General features: G+C 39.4%; 1 long non-coding RNA gene across 1 annotated transcript; it reads left to right on the forward strand.

Moving 5' to 3' along the window:
• The first annotated feature begins 1,629 nt into the window (after window positions 1-1,629).
• On the forward strand, window positions 1,630-3,816 carry LOC311339450. The gene is made up of 3 exons (XR_014633210.1): window positions 1,630-1,907; window positions 2,680-2,742; window positions 3,711-3,816. It is a non-coding gene; the product is annotated as an uncharacterized lncRNA (long non-coding RNA).
• Window positions 3,817-15,681: the final 11,865 nt, after the last annotated feature.

Raw genomic sequence — 15,681 nt, forward strand, 5'->3', positions numbered from 1 at the left:
TGAACCATTCGTTTACCAGTAGTGAAGCTTTTTGTGTACCTTCATGTAAAGTAATGCATCATACTGAGTTGTTACTCTTTCGCGAACCATTCGTTCACCAGTAGTTAAGCTTTATGAATCATTCGTTTACCAGTAGTGAAGCTTTTTGTGTACCTTCATGTAAAGTAATGCATCATACTGAGTTGTTACTCTTTCGCGAACCATTCGTTCACCAGTAGTTAAGCTTTTTGAACCATTCGTTTACCAGTAGCGAAGCACTTTCGGGTTAGTTATAAAACCCCAAACCACTGTTGATGACAATGAGGGATCTACAGCCACTTTAGTTAAAAATGTATACAACATAGGGAAATATATATATATATACTGCGCTCATGACACATAATAACATATAACATAATAACAGGATAATATAGAAAATATTAACAATTTAAAACACAAACAGAATCAAAAAAAGGCATTTTAAAATGGAACAAAAATAAAGGCTGCACTTTTAACAAGGCATTCTGAAGAACACTGAAAAAATCTAACAAAGAAAAGAAGTTTCAACAAAACTCAATGAAATGTTATTGGTGTTCGTGGCCAATGTCATGCAGCAATCTGCCAAGGAAGAAGACCCATTTTCTCCTCCTCCAGGTAGCTCCAAATCTCCCCCTTCCATACTGTGATAAAGTAGTAGAAGACAGAAAAATAAACATTAGGACCGACAATTAATAAAAAATTCTAGAACATGTCAAAGTCAAAGATTATTTTGTTTGCACGGTTAAGAAATTATGCTGGTCCTCTGGCCAAAACGATGTGAATTTGATGAGTTTCAAAGTGTTTTTAAAGCCTAAGAAGGCATAAGTCATAACTGTGTGCATGACACAATAATAACATTCAATTACAACAATTACAATTACTCAATAACTGTGGTATAATGACCGTATACCACAGCCTGTCGTGATCTATTGCTTAATTATATTATTTAGATATAGAGCTCCGGGAGTGCTGCGATTCACTCTAGTCTGGACTGCAGGGAGTGAACGCTGATTGGCTGTTATGTTACGTCCCTCAGGGAGTGAACGCTGATTGGCTGATGATACCCCTTCAGAAACATTTATATAGAAATTAGAAGATAAAATGAACATACCGTGATATAATACGGCATTACCGTATATGCCTCAAATCATACCGTGATATAAATTGTAGTCCATACCGTACAGCCCTACTGCATACCTTACCTATAAATGTATTTCATCCAGCTGAATAGGGACAATTTGCTCCTCTCAAAAAGTGACCCGCACCTCACTGACTTCCTCGTCGTTTTCCCTCTATGTTTATTACGTCGGCACTGCCTACAGAAAAAAACACATTTCTTCATGATAAATATTAATGTTACTGAACTTGAATTTATAACATGACATATCAGTAAACAAAGGAAGTCATCGATAAAAACCGTACCAAAAAAAGAATACTTACCACTGCAGTCCGTCAACGTTTGCGTTTTCCTTCATTTTCATGCTCTTTTTGCAGAGTTTGCATTTTATTTTGGCTTTAAGTAACTTTTTCTTTTGGAGCCATTTTATCAATTTTAATTTCTTTTTAAAAGTCTGTCTTCCCTCAATAAGACTGAGTACTTTAGCGTGCAGGGTCATGATAACTTCGCATCAAACCGTCTTCCTGTCTTGCACATGCGGACCCACAATGCAATTCGGGAGCGTCCCTTGTCGTCGACGGACGTGTACAGTGGGTAGGGGGCACGTTATACGCAGATCGTTTTACCCCATGCGTCGGACACGCCCACTCTCTTCCGTCGACGGGCAAGGAGGTCGTGCAGAAGGACTTGACAATGGAGACTCAGCGAAAGAGTAAGAGAAAAAGGCAGCCCACGGAAGAGCTTCCACATGTAGAGACAGCCATGTTAGAATGTAAGTACATGCTTTAAAGTTATTTCATTATTAATTGAGAGTGTAATGATTCGGTCACATTGCTTAGCTTCCTAAAATGAGCTAATTTGACATCGTACCACGTCTGTTCTATCACGTATTTTTTGGCCTTGCTAGCTAACCTTGTCACTAACCAATGGATTGCTAGCTGGCTAGATAGCCGACGTTGCAAGCAAATTTTAATTATCTGTAAAACACAAAAGTTTAACTCTTAACTAGGTCAAAAGACCGACGGTTCAACCACTTATCTAATGTTAAATTAGGCGAGTCAGTTACCACGTCTTTGAATAGTTTTTGGAGTTGTTTTTAACTACTAAAAAACCCGAAGACTGCTACATTACACTGTTATAGTGCTATTACGGTAATACCTTTCTCCCTGTTTTTTTTCTTTTCATTTTAGTCCATAGTTACAGTATGTAATGTTAACAACTGAATCTCTCAAACATGTCTTCTACACAATGGACTGCATGTGGAACCATGACAAATGAATTGATGATGATTTGTCATAAATCAAAATGACATATGATCATACATATTATTATTACATATTATAACATTAAAGACAATGGATAATGTCATTGCCCAAAGTGAATAAAACCCTTATTTCTTAACTAACTGTATATATTTTTTTTTAAGGTATCCATACAATTTTCAAATGAACAAAAACGTCACTCTGTATGCATTCATCAATATTCTTCATAAGGTTTTGAGCCCCTTACACCAACCATTCTTTCTGTGCTCCAAAATGTTACAGCGCCATCGAGTCAGCGGGAACAATCCGAACAGCGCAGTAGCCAAACTGCAGCAGAGGAAGCAGGTAATTAATTTTTTATTTTAAATGTTAAGCATACTTAACAGATATACTCAGATTCATGTGACTGTGAAATGTAGTTGTACACAGTATAATGATTAATAACTGATGAACGTCACTATGAAAACACTATAATAGTGTTACTTTTAAACCTCTTTTCTACTTCCTGGTTTTATGATGTTAAAATAAGGGTGCTCACCTTAACTGGTTGAAGGCTAGTGTCTAGAGGGGATCCAAGACAAGAGGATGCTAGTAATATTTACTCCATTTGTACTTGAACATTGCAGTAACCAAGTATCTACCTTTACATGATATCGTAACCGGAAAGTGCTTTGGGAATGGGAAGGAACTTAGAACAGCAATGACATAAATTAGATTGAGGTCAGTTAAGCCACTTTAAGTTAGTCTACTAAGTAGAAAATAAAAAAGTTTTTGGTTATGGTTATATTCATGGTGCTGGATTAATTGATCAATTCTTACCCATTTATTTAACGAGCTAGGTGGTCAGCTGGTCCCAAGTCTGCTTATAATATCAAAGCCACGTCTGAACACGTCTGACTGTTCAAAGCAGCATAATGGATGAAGCTACAGCAGGAACATGGCTTTCAAATAACACTAAACAATATAATCCACTTATTCTACCACATGTCTAAACTATACAGTACTCCCACTTTACTCTCTAGTTGTGCTCATTTGATTTATAATAACCTACTGTTAAAGAGTACAGATAATACTACTTGAATAGACAGTACACTCACAGTACTCTTGATACTACTGGAAATTACAATTTAATAATTATTATTATTATACCTCTGTACATTCATTACTCTAGAATGTAATTTAGAACTAACTTGCCACTATATAACCCTAATACAAGAATAGTATTAATACTAGTAAACCCCTAACCAACTGCACTACCATCATCCTGACAAAATACTACTGTTAATACATGTTTATCATTTTCTTTGTTTCAGTCCTCACCCCAGAAGAGGCGATGGATCGCTACAGCCGTGTCAGATGAAGAGAGCTGGTTTTTGTTTTGTTTTTAGAGTGCCTTTTTTTGTTACATTTTAAAATGCCTTTTTTTGTTTCTGTTTGTGTTTTAAATTGTTAATATTTTCTATATTATCCTGTTATTATGTTATATGTTATATGTATGTGTCATGAGCGCAGTATATGTATATATATTTCCCTATGTTGTATACATTTTTAACTAAAGTGGCTGTAGATCCCTCATTGTCATCAGTTTTTTGGGGTTTTATAACTAACCCGAAAGTGCTTCGCTACTGGTAAATGAATGGTTCAAAAAGCTTAACTACTGGTGAACGAATGGTTCGCGAAAGAGTAACAACTCAGTATGATGCATTACTTTACATGAAGGTACACAAAAAGCTTCACTACTGGTAAACGAATGATTCATAAAGCTTAACTACTGGTGAACGAATGGTTCGCGAAAGAGTAACAACTCAGTATGATGCATTACTTTACATGAAGGTACACAAAAAGCTTCACTAATGGTAAACGAATGATTCATGAAGCTTAACTACTGGTGAACGAATGGTTCGCGAAAGAGTAACAACTCAGTATGATGCATTACTTTACATGAAGGTACACAAAAAGCTTCACTACTGGTAAACGAATGATTCATAAAGCTTAACTACTGGTGAACGAATGGTTCGCGAAAGAGTAACAACTCAGTATGATGCATTACTTTACATGAAGGTACACAAAAAGCTTCACTACTGGTAAACGAATGATTCATAAAGCTTAACTACTGGTGAACGAATGGTTCGCGAAAGAGTAACAACTCAGTATGATGCATTACTTTACATGAAGGTACACAAAAAGCTTCACTAATGGTAAACGAATGATTCATGAAGCTTAACTACTGGTGAACGAATGGTTCGCGAAAGAGTAACAACTCAGTATGATGCATTACTTTACATGAAGGTACACAAAAAGCTTCACTACTGGTAAACGAATGATTCATAAAGCTTAACTACTGGTGAACGAATGGATCGCGAAAGAGTAACAACTCATCAGTCAGATCCAGCTCTACCAGTCGATCCAGTGTGGGACCCAAGCCAGCCCTCGACAGCGCTTGAAACCAAGGGAGGCAGGTTTAAAGCGTGCCCTGCAGTGGTGGACAATTGCTTTTAAGCCTTCAACATTACTAATGCCACATAATAAACCTTAAATGTGAATATGAATGTATGTATTGTGAATATCTTTATTAAAATATGACAATCATCCCGTCTGTGCCTTGTTAATTTATTAACTAATTGTGAAATCCCAGGAAAATTCAGTTGCTTTCATAACCAATTGGTCAGTTTGCTATTTCACAGAATGATTCATTAATACATATATCCCCTAGTCTGTTTACCAGTAACTCCTCAGTAGTTACTGAGTAACTGTCACTTTAGGGCCCCTGGTTGTTCATCATTCGTTACTCAGTAACGAATACAGTAGTCCCCTGGTCTGTTTACCAGTAACTCCTCAGTAGTTACTGAGTAACTGTCACTTCGTCGTTCATCATTCGTTACTCATTCGTTCCTCATTCGTTACTCATTCGTTCCTCAGTAGTCCCCTGGTCTGTTTACCAGTAACTCCTCAGTAGTTACTGAGTAACTGTCACTTCGTCGTTCATCATTCGTTACTCATTCGTTCCTCATTCGTTACTCATTCGTTACTCATTCGTTCCTCAGTAACTACCTACGTTTCTGTGTACCTTATTGTAAAGTGTTACCGCTCGGTGTACTTCGTCTTTTGAATAGTATCAAATCAAAATCAAATCAAATAGTATCAAATAAATCATAAATAAATCAAATGATTTATTTATGTAGGCATGTCCTGTTGGCATTCAGTTGAAGAGTGCCTAAGACGCCTTGTAGCTGCAGCAGCTAACAAGCTGCAGTCCCAGACCAACAGTCACTTGCTGGGTGTCTCATTTATTTCACACTAACAAGTCTTTCACAGTGACTGCCATGGGAACATCGTGGACCCTAATTCATATTTTAGCTGAATTTAGCTCTAATGTCATAATAATAGCACAATAATAAAAGTATACTCTAATATATGTAATACAGAGTGATAAAAGCAAATGTTTGAATGTGATTCGGAAAGAGAAGACAAAAACATAGTCTTTAAAGAGTTTTTCGCAGATGCTGATTGTAACAATTTGAATATTCTCTGTCTATAGTTTACTAATGAAAACAAATGCTGGTTTTCACCACTCTGCTCATTTCCCCACATTCATCAATGTCAAATTATGTCCCTGCAATTATTCATGCTAACATAATTTCAGTGGCGAGCAGAGGTTTCAAAGCGGGATACAGACGCTAATAGATTTTCATTACAAATACATACGTAAAAAAAAGAACTCAGACTCCCCCCCCCCCCCACACACTGCCCGCCCCAACCGCCCACCAATTTGAAATTAGAATATGGGTCGATATTGTTTCATTCACAGAAGTGGCAATTACTCCAGCCCAGCTATACGAAAGAGACTCATTCAACTCCATCATAACAACTTTCCCATCTCACACAATTATACAGCCATTCAGCTGCCAATGCGTTGATCATTTTCTTCGTATCAAGCCGTTCTCCCCATTCATGCTATATATATATATATATATTGCACACATTTTCGATAATCTCTCTGGGGTGCTTTTGTGGGGACAAAAACGATGGGTATCCAAAGATGAGTAATTACATGTATGTATTGTAATCATCAGGGTGAAGGCAGGGCGTAATCAGAGGAGATATAGCAGTGAAACGTGTTCTCTTGCTCTGTGTTTCGGTGAGGCGCTGCTTGTCAAGGTGAACGCGAGCTTGCTTGTCGCGTCGCTCGGCGAGGCTTTTGAGGCCATAATGCACAGAGAGCTGAATATAAACATCACTTCAGGATTAAAAGAGAGAGAGGGAGAGAGAGAGAGAGAGAGGGAGAGAGATAGAGAGAGAGAGAGGGAGAGAGAGAGAGAGAGAGGGAGAGAGATAGAGAGAGACAGGGAGAGAGAGAGAGAGAGAGAGAGAGGGGGAGAGAGAGAGAGAGAGAGAGAGAGAGACATTGACTGGTGTGTGTCTAGGGGATACTTTAGGCAGAAGTGTCATGGCAACACCGGTTCTGGGCTGTTGTTGTTTTGTCCTTCATAGAACTTGTTGCCTTTTGCTGTGTTTATTTTTAGGCCTGTTTGTTTGTCGAGGTACATCTATATACAGTATATATATAATTATTTTTATTTATTTCTATTGAGCGAGAGAGAAGAGGGCTGCTGTATCTTCCATGTCATCATGTCTGGGTTGGGGGTGACACCGGGTGCGCAAGTTTTCTCCTCCAAACTACGGACAGAGGGGGAGACCTATGAATGATCGGCAGTAGGGCATGAGGGATGGGTTAAGTTAAGTTAAGTTAAGTTAAGTTACCCTTTATTGTCCCTTTTTGGGGGAAATTCTTTCTCTGCTTTTGACCCATCCGGGAGCCGGTGAACACCCGGAGCAGTGGGCAGCCGCAGTGCAGCGCCCGGGGAGCAGGTGGGGGTTTCAGGTGCCTTGCTCAAGGGCACCTCATCCGTGGATGAGGACGTAGGAGAGTGTTGCACAACCACTCCCCCCATCCATATTTTTGCCTACCGGTCGGGATTCGAACCGGCCACCCTCCGGTTACCGGTCCAACTCTTTAACCAGTAGGCCACGGATGCCCCGTGTCTGCCCCCCCCCTCCGGTCACACTAAGCTGGACTAAGCTCCGGCCGCAGTGCCCCCAGCCAGGACTAAGCAGGTATGATGTATGGACAGACGGACGGGCGGACAAGTAGTCGCCTCTGTTTTCTCGTTCTTTCAGACAACGCGTGAGCAGAGTAAGGAAGATCTTGGGCCATTGGCACCGTTTGCCGTGCATTGTGGGAGTCAGATGTGTAGAATGCTTGCGTTGTACAGATGTTGTGATAAACCGGTATTTGGCTGCGGTGGTACTGTTGATATTCTCATGAATTTGTTGTGTTTTTATGTTAATTTCATTACACAAGTGTCGTACACTATGGGTTTACATTGACCTGGATTGGATTGAGGTCCTCCTAATTTCTCTTTCTTGTGCAGCGCCGTAGACCTGCATCTCTTAGTTTTGACGAGCGGTATATTATATCCATGATAGCTGCCGATATGTTTGTTTTCAACCCTAACGTTATCGCACGTACAGAGAAACTCCTGCAGCGTTACTATCGCTCCTAACTCAAAAATCTTCAAAACGAAAAAAAAAAAAAAAAACGCGGTTGATTTTCAAGAAGATTCATTCATAGTGGAGCTGATGAAAAATGTATTTCTCGTACCTGACGCTAGTTTTAGTACTGGGAACATACTGCCTCTTTACTATCACGCCCGGGCTCCAACACATCAACAACTGTTATGGGTGCCTGTGCTCCGTTAATGATTGATGCTGTCTGAGCAGGTGGCTCACTTCCAACCAGAGAAGAGCCTGCCCTGGTTTCTATAGCATGTCATGGCAGACAACAACAAAACACATGTACTACTTTTACTCTTCGTACTCTAAATTCAAATACAACTATGCATGTCATGATGTAATATGTTTACATTAAATATTGAAATAAACAATTATTGACGGATAATAACACAATGAGGATGATGATGATGAGGATGATGTTGATAACAACAGCTTTGTTGGACACTAACCCTAACCATTTTGACTGTTACTATAGGCGGTCACACAGCCAAGCCTCCATGGCAGATGGGTTTGATCATTTTCTTTATGGTCTTCACCTTTACAGCTAATTTCCTCCATCCTGGAGTTATGAGTGGACCAGGAGCTGCAAAACGTGTAGAATTCAATCAATCCTCTGAGAGAAAAAAAATCACGAAACCTCCATTTCATCCTAATAAAATTAAAATATCCCTTTGCTCATGAATTCATGCAAAGGTCACACAAATAGAGCATATCACTCACTAACTTTCAGAAGTTCAAAACCAAAATGTTACTGTTGTTATAAGGGAAGATATCATTGTTATCAGTGAAGCAAGCCAAAACTAGACACATCTATGATCATTGTTATCAGTGAAGTTAGCCCAAACACTCTCAGATCCCAGACTCTAGCAACATGATTGGTTGAAACGATTATGAAGCAAAAGAAAATGAAATGCTTTGTTCACCCAGGTTTGAGATAGCCTGCCATCCGACTTTAGATATTATTTGAAAGGCTAAAACCAGACACACCTTAAAAGACAAGATTGTTATTAAGTGAAGTTAGCCTAGATTAAAAGGCTAGCCAGCAGCCCAGAGTCTGGCCTGGAAGGTCTTCATCCTGACTGCATTGTTGACGTTGATGTTATGTAAGACTACCCTCTAACCTACATCACCACCCCACCATGTGTTATAAATGTCCCTGGAATATAAACATCTCTAATATCTACACACTACAATTTGAACGTTATCTTTGCCCTCCAGAACCGCCTGGTAACCCCACCCCCCTCCCCCCCCAGTCTTCTCCCTCCACGGGGACGGTATCACCGTGGCAACAGCCCAGTAATTAGAATAACTTTACCGCACACCACTGCACCGCCCAACTTTTCAACAGTTGCTCCGGCAACAATTGGCGATCTGTTAGCGCTTTGAGCTTTAAAATAGTCAATTAGAACTGCTTTAATCTTAACTGGATGCTTAAAAGTTGTTTGGTTTAAAGCCCAGGGCTCACACAGATAACTGCTTATTCACGCACAAACAATTATGGAAAACTAGCATTGACATCTGAAGCTGGTCTTAGATATGTGTCTGCATATCAAAAACTAGCCCATAAACAAACCTCAGCACACTGGCTAGCATCCAATTATTTAGTATTTTTTTATTTTTTAAGGTCCAATTTTATTTAGCCAAACACACGCGCGGAGGCACGCAAACAGACGCACACACATACAACCACAAACACACGCACACACACACACACACACACACACACACACACACACACACACACACACACACACACACACACACACCAACACATGCAGGCGGACACACATGCACACAAACGTGCATGCTCTGACACACACACACACACACACACACACACACACACACATATACACAAATGCTTGTCCAAAAATAAATACACATCATGACTCCCAAACCGGTTGTAGATTAATAAAGACATTACCACTCACTTACCCAAGTGAACACCCATCTTTTGCTTATATTGATGGGTGGCATAAGATACATCAGGATTCTGAAATACATCACATATATCCCAGCATTTTGTTGAATAATCACACACAAATTCCACAATTGACTTAAAATTTATCAAATTTAAGATAAGTCGTGCCAGGACTTTGAAATGCTGCTTGGCATTGTTTTTATTTTGTGAGGTGTGAAATTCAGTGTTTCTGAATTTTGACCTGAGAATGGCTGGTCGGCATGAAATAAAATCAAACCTAGAGTCCCCGTGCAGACCATAATATTTAACAAGTTGGTGCCGCGGAGGTTATTCAAGTGAAATCCAGACCCGCTAGGACAGAGGAGCAGCGCCACCTGATCAGATTGATGGGCCAGGTCCTCTTTGCATGTTTCATTACCCTGTTGTTTCCCAACTGGCAGTAAGACTGCGTCTCCATGTCATTTCCCCCGGTATGGACAAAGTTTTGCAAGTATAATTCTTTGCCCTTGCATTGAGTTACAACCTACTGTTACAGCCATAAAATGTATTTGCATCTGAATCGTTGAATATTTTGCCGCCAAAAGATCGTTAATCACCAGCCGTGCTTCTCGCGGGAGGTCTGCGGCGGCACACGGCGTGTGACGACATCAGCCGGTTGGTGTTTTAATCATACGCTAGTTTTTATTTATTAATTACACAAAGACTTCCATTACACGTGGGAACACGCCATTGAATTGAATTGTTTATTGATCCACATCAGCTATCTCATCCGCAGACGAGTGCCGTTCTACCTGTGGTGACGTTACAAATTGCAGTGTCATTTTTAGACAATTTTTAGACGATGACCTGGGGCAGAGATGTTACTCCACACGTGTCTGGAGCACACGGCGGACGACCCAAAGAGGAGGACTGGACCCTGAAGGGTCTCAGTGGGCTGCTTGTACATCTCCTTCTCCCTTTTCATATGTTTCCTTTCCAGATGCACAGTGCCAGATCCCTTTGTAGGAACCATTGGAGGGAGGCGGGGTTTGTATTAATGTCTTTTTCTCGAAGATGAAAGGGATTGTTGGATTTGTTGAGGAAAGATGTAAATGTGTTTCACCGTGACTATGCTTGTGTTGTGCTGTGCAGACATCACACGGGGTGTGTTCTAAGGCCACGCTCACGCTGCAAGCAAAGGGGGGTCCAAATCCGGGGCAATAATAACACTGAATCGGATCTTTTAAATTCTGATTTGGTACACTGTCATGTGTGGTCCTACATCAGATACTGGTCTGATGTGGTGCAATGCAGCCTCAATCCGAACAGTCGTATCGTAATTCACTGAGGACAGCTGGAACCGTCCTTCATGAAGTTAGGCCGTGGAGGGCCTGTTCAAATAGTTAAGAGGAGAAGATTTGGATGGCGATTAATAATAAAATTTTTTCCATTCCTGGAGTTCAGGTCAACCACAATAGCGCCTGTGTGGATTTTCTTGTAAAGCGCTAGTCCTGCTGTGCAATTTCATCAAAGCTTTGCAGAATGTCCAGACCACCTCTTTTGTACTCTCATACTATGGACACTTTGTGCCCTTGGGGGTTGGCTTGAGGCTCGGCCTTAACAGCCTCTGACCTCCGCGTAGCAATCCTACGTGATATTTTTTGTGTTTTATATATTTTTAAAATATATTTTGTGTTCTTTGGGTTATAACAAAAAATAACAAATTCGTCTGGACACATTTAACCGCTTTAGAATTGAAAAGGAATAAAAAACGATCCGTTGATGAAAAGGAGAACATCCACCTGTGTGAAAATGTCCACATTTCCTGTCAACACTACTGCTCGTCAACGGATAAATCAAATGGTAAACGCTGACTTCAGTGGCCTCAGTGTTTACCTCTGCGCGTGTGGGGCCAGACTTCTTTGTTGTGCTTTTGCTCGGGCAGGTCGGTTCAGACTGGATTCGGAAATTGGCCACATTTAAAAAAGAATGTGAACACAATGTGAAAACAAAAAAATCTGATCTGGGCAATACATCTAAATTGAGAACTAAGGCATGCACTGTGAACAAACCCTAATAGGCATCATTTACAAAGGCAGAATGCCTTTGTGCACTATGGCGCCCGGGGGGGGGGTTCTGTGTTTGACTATTCATGTTACCTGGGACTAGTGAGTGGTTGCAGATATGCATCCATATCTTAACCTTAATTAAAGAGATGTACAGTTTACATTCCATGTGGTTAGTACTCGTCGTGTGCACCAGGATTTAGGTAGCTGACAACATTTAAACTGGGATTCACAGTAAAACAACCAGATATCGGGGAAACCAAATGTGTTTTACTGTCTCAAGCCGGGTGAGGGTTTGAAAGACATGTTTCCTGCAATAACTCAATCAAGTTCTCTTTACCCCCCCTGTCCAGCTCATCACATGTTTCAGTATTATCATCCTCCAGGCCTTCAAGCTTTCACATTATTATTTTTATTTAGGCCTATCGTAATTCATATTTCTTTTTTAGGTTTTGTGTGTTTGTCTGCAAAACTGTACATAAAACATAGCCACACGTTTTGTCCTCTCATTGCATTTTAAATAGATAAATGTTACTGTGAAAGCCTTCACATGCTGGTTGAACACCTGCCTTGTTATGTCTGCTAACTATCAACTAATTACCAGATAACTACAGATATCCACTCAATTAGTCTTCACACAAGGCTGCATGTTTGACAATTTAAAATAGGACTAAAGATACATATCGAACAAGGACACGTTTTGAAGTATTTTTAGAACCATAAAAACTAGACATGTTGAATCATTTTGCTAATCGGGTCATGGATTGCCTGGGGGGTTTCACAGGAACCTATTTGTGATCAATCCAAAAAAGAAATGACTGCACAGATGCTTTCGAAGGACTCTGTGAAGAAAGAAGCTGTTTTCCTTTAATTCAATTCACAACTAGCCTAGTTTGGTAGATTGTGAGTTTTATTTTTGCTTTCACGGCCAGTAAACCATGCAATTGCCGACATGAATTCTGGGACACTTCTGTGTGGCAATAATTGGGGTAATGACTTTGTGGGCTCTAATTGTTTCTTCCTCATTTCACGTGATCTAATATATGGCCGCTGCAGCGATGATACTAATCCTGCCTGTCAAATGAGGCTGATAAGGCAAAATATGAAACCCTGCACATGTTATTCTAAATGCTAATTTGTGCCTTTCCTCTGATATGAATCAACGATAACACAGAAACAATTTAGCCTCTAGCCGAAGAAAAGACAGACAGATGACAGCCCTGCGAGGTTATTTTTTTCTCTTTAGTTTGCTGACTGATTTGTTTTGACTGTAGTTCTTCACTAAATCCTGTATGCTGAGTGGTGCAATGTCAATGCAAGAAGCTTAATGCTGAGGGGAAACAACCTGCTTCTGTAACACACAGCGATGAGTCTTAAATGACATCGATATCATTTAATCATTGTTTACAATGCAAACACTTATCTCAATGAGTTAAACCAGGGACAAATCAGGAATTTCAATTTCAACATGATTTACATAATTTTGGATAGATAGAAGAACAGCCCGAGTTCAGCATTTATTCCCTATAGCCTCCAACCAAATGGGTTATGGATCCATCTGGTGAACACACATAGAACTACGTAATTAGAGATGAATATTTTAAGATTTTGTTTTCCTTCCTGACAATAAAGCGGGGATGATGTAGGAGTGATCTCTGCTGTCTTGGCCTCGAGATCTAAACCCACATGGAGAAAGAACGTAGTGTTTGTCTTGCATAGAACATTTCTCAACATCATTTTGGCACAACAATACATGAAATATGAATTCCAGCGGAGGACATTGTGCTTTGGATTTAACGTTTCCGGATAAATCCTTAATAATCTTTCTAATTTCTGCTCCATTCTGCCTGTTAAACAGTGTTCTCTATTTCAGTGTTGTTGTGTTTTCTTCTTGGTATGGTAATAATGTATTATATTCTCTCTGCATTTCATTATGCAAACAGAGAGTGGTTCCAGGCTCATTAGTGTGCTGGGATAAATCTTTCAGAACATGTTGTGGTATTAATGTTACTTCCAGTTGCTTTATCTCAAATCAGAGCTGAAGTACTGGCATGATGATAAGGAACGTATTCCATTCACTTCTAAAAATATCTGTCCCCCTGAAAATTAAACATTATTATTACATTATATATTATATTATTAAAAATGAATCATGAATCAGCTTGAAGCATCTGAAAGCTATGGTCCCAGGGTTTGATGGTGCCAAGTGTGTTGAGTAAAGTAAACATGTATTTGGGCAACAATACAGACTTTAAATGTAATTAAGTGGCTTTTTTTAAATGTGGGATTCATGAAACAGATTGTTCAACTGTATTGGCCTAAAAGTACATGATTCATAAAAAAATTGATCACAGATAAACTGAAATATATTTTTGGGGTCTTGTAAGACTTCTTAAGATAGACATTGTTTCCCATTAAGATTACAGACCTGCCAGAGTCATCTATTTAGATATGAAGTTAAAATAACTGCCTGCAGTTTGTGATGAAATTCAAAATAGATACAATGATAAACATGACGTCTAAATGTGATCGGTTGACACATTCAGCAACAATCACAACAGAGCATGATTCAAATCAAACCAGCAACATTTCACCATTACCATGATTATTATTGGGGGAATGGGCATGGAAAGAAGTCTTCCAAATGTGACTCATTAAAAAAAGTAAAACGCATTACAGATGCAATAATAGAGCCATCTTCACAGTGTCTAGCATGGCTAAAAATGGCTCGTTAACATGGATCTCAATTTCAAGATGTAAATGAGATAATATCGGTCTTAATATGTGACTTATGAATGACAGAGGTGCCGTGTCTATTACAAGTTCTCTCGAGTGATGAATCCATGTACGTAGATCCCTCACATTATTACACAATGTCACGAGGTGATGACACAAGAGGTGTACAGGAATAGATTAGAATTTTTTATTTGAATTAGTAACGGGTTTAAATTTGACATTGTTCCACTAAATATGTAAAAAAGGGTTAATTACAGATTCCTTTTGAAATTGGCAAGAAGAAGCTGTGCTGTGAGTCATCCGTTCATTTTATTTCACTGACACAGAAGAGCTACACATTCAATAAGCAGACGCAGACCCTTTTTACTGCTATATTTGAGGAGCTCTGTGCCACAAATTCGGCTGGTGAGCAATGAAGTAACTCTTAAAGTTTATAATTACTTCCAATAAATAAAAGGTTTCTGACTAAATGAAGCCTATAATGAAAGGTAAAGCTGTGTCTTTATTTGAGCAAGTAAGTGAAAAAAGTGCAGGCCTTTAAAAAGAATCATATTCTTTGTGGTTTGTTGGAATAGCAATGTGATTATCTTTCCTTCCATCGCTTCTTTAGATAAAGATGCTCTTTAAAAAAGTTTTTTTTTCAGTCTGCACAATCGATGCCACTCTGTATCCAATACAATGTTGTTACAATGACTAGCAGATAATAGCAGCTCTTATTTTCTCTTAAATAGCGCTTTGTCACTCATTAAATATTTAATAACACAAAAAACAGAGCTAAAAAATGAAATCTGAACTTACACACCCCCATAGGGTTAACCTAGAGACAAGGATGTTGGTAAAGCTTGCCCGCTTGGAAAGGCTGAGCATCTGAATTCTCAGTGGGCGATAAGAAAGGTCTTTGTAATGTTGGTGGGAAACTTCTTTTGCTGGTAATGATGTACAGTAGTCAGGTTGTGTGCGTTTGTGTTTGTGTGAGTTTGTGTGTGTGTGTATGTGTGTGTCTGTGTA

The sequence above is a fragment of the Micromesistius poutassou genome (genome assembly GCF_964030765.1).
Source record: "Micromesistius poutassou genome assembly, chromosome: 2".
NCBI lineage: Eukaryota > Metazoa > Chordata > Actinopteri > Gadiformes > Gadidae > Micromesistius > Micromesistius poutassou.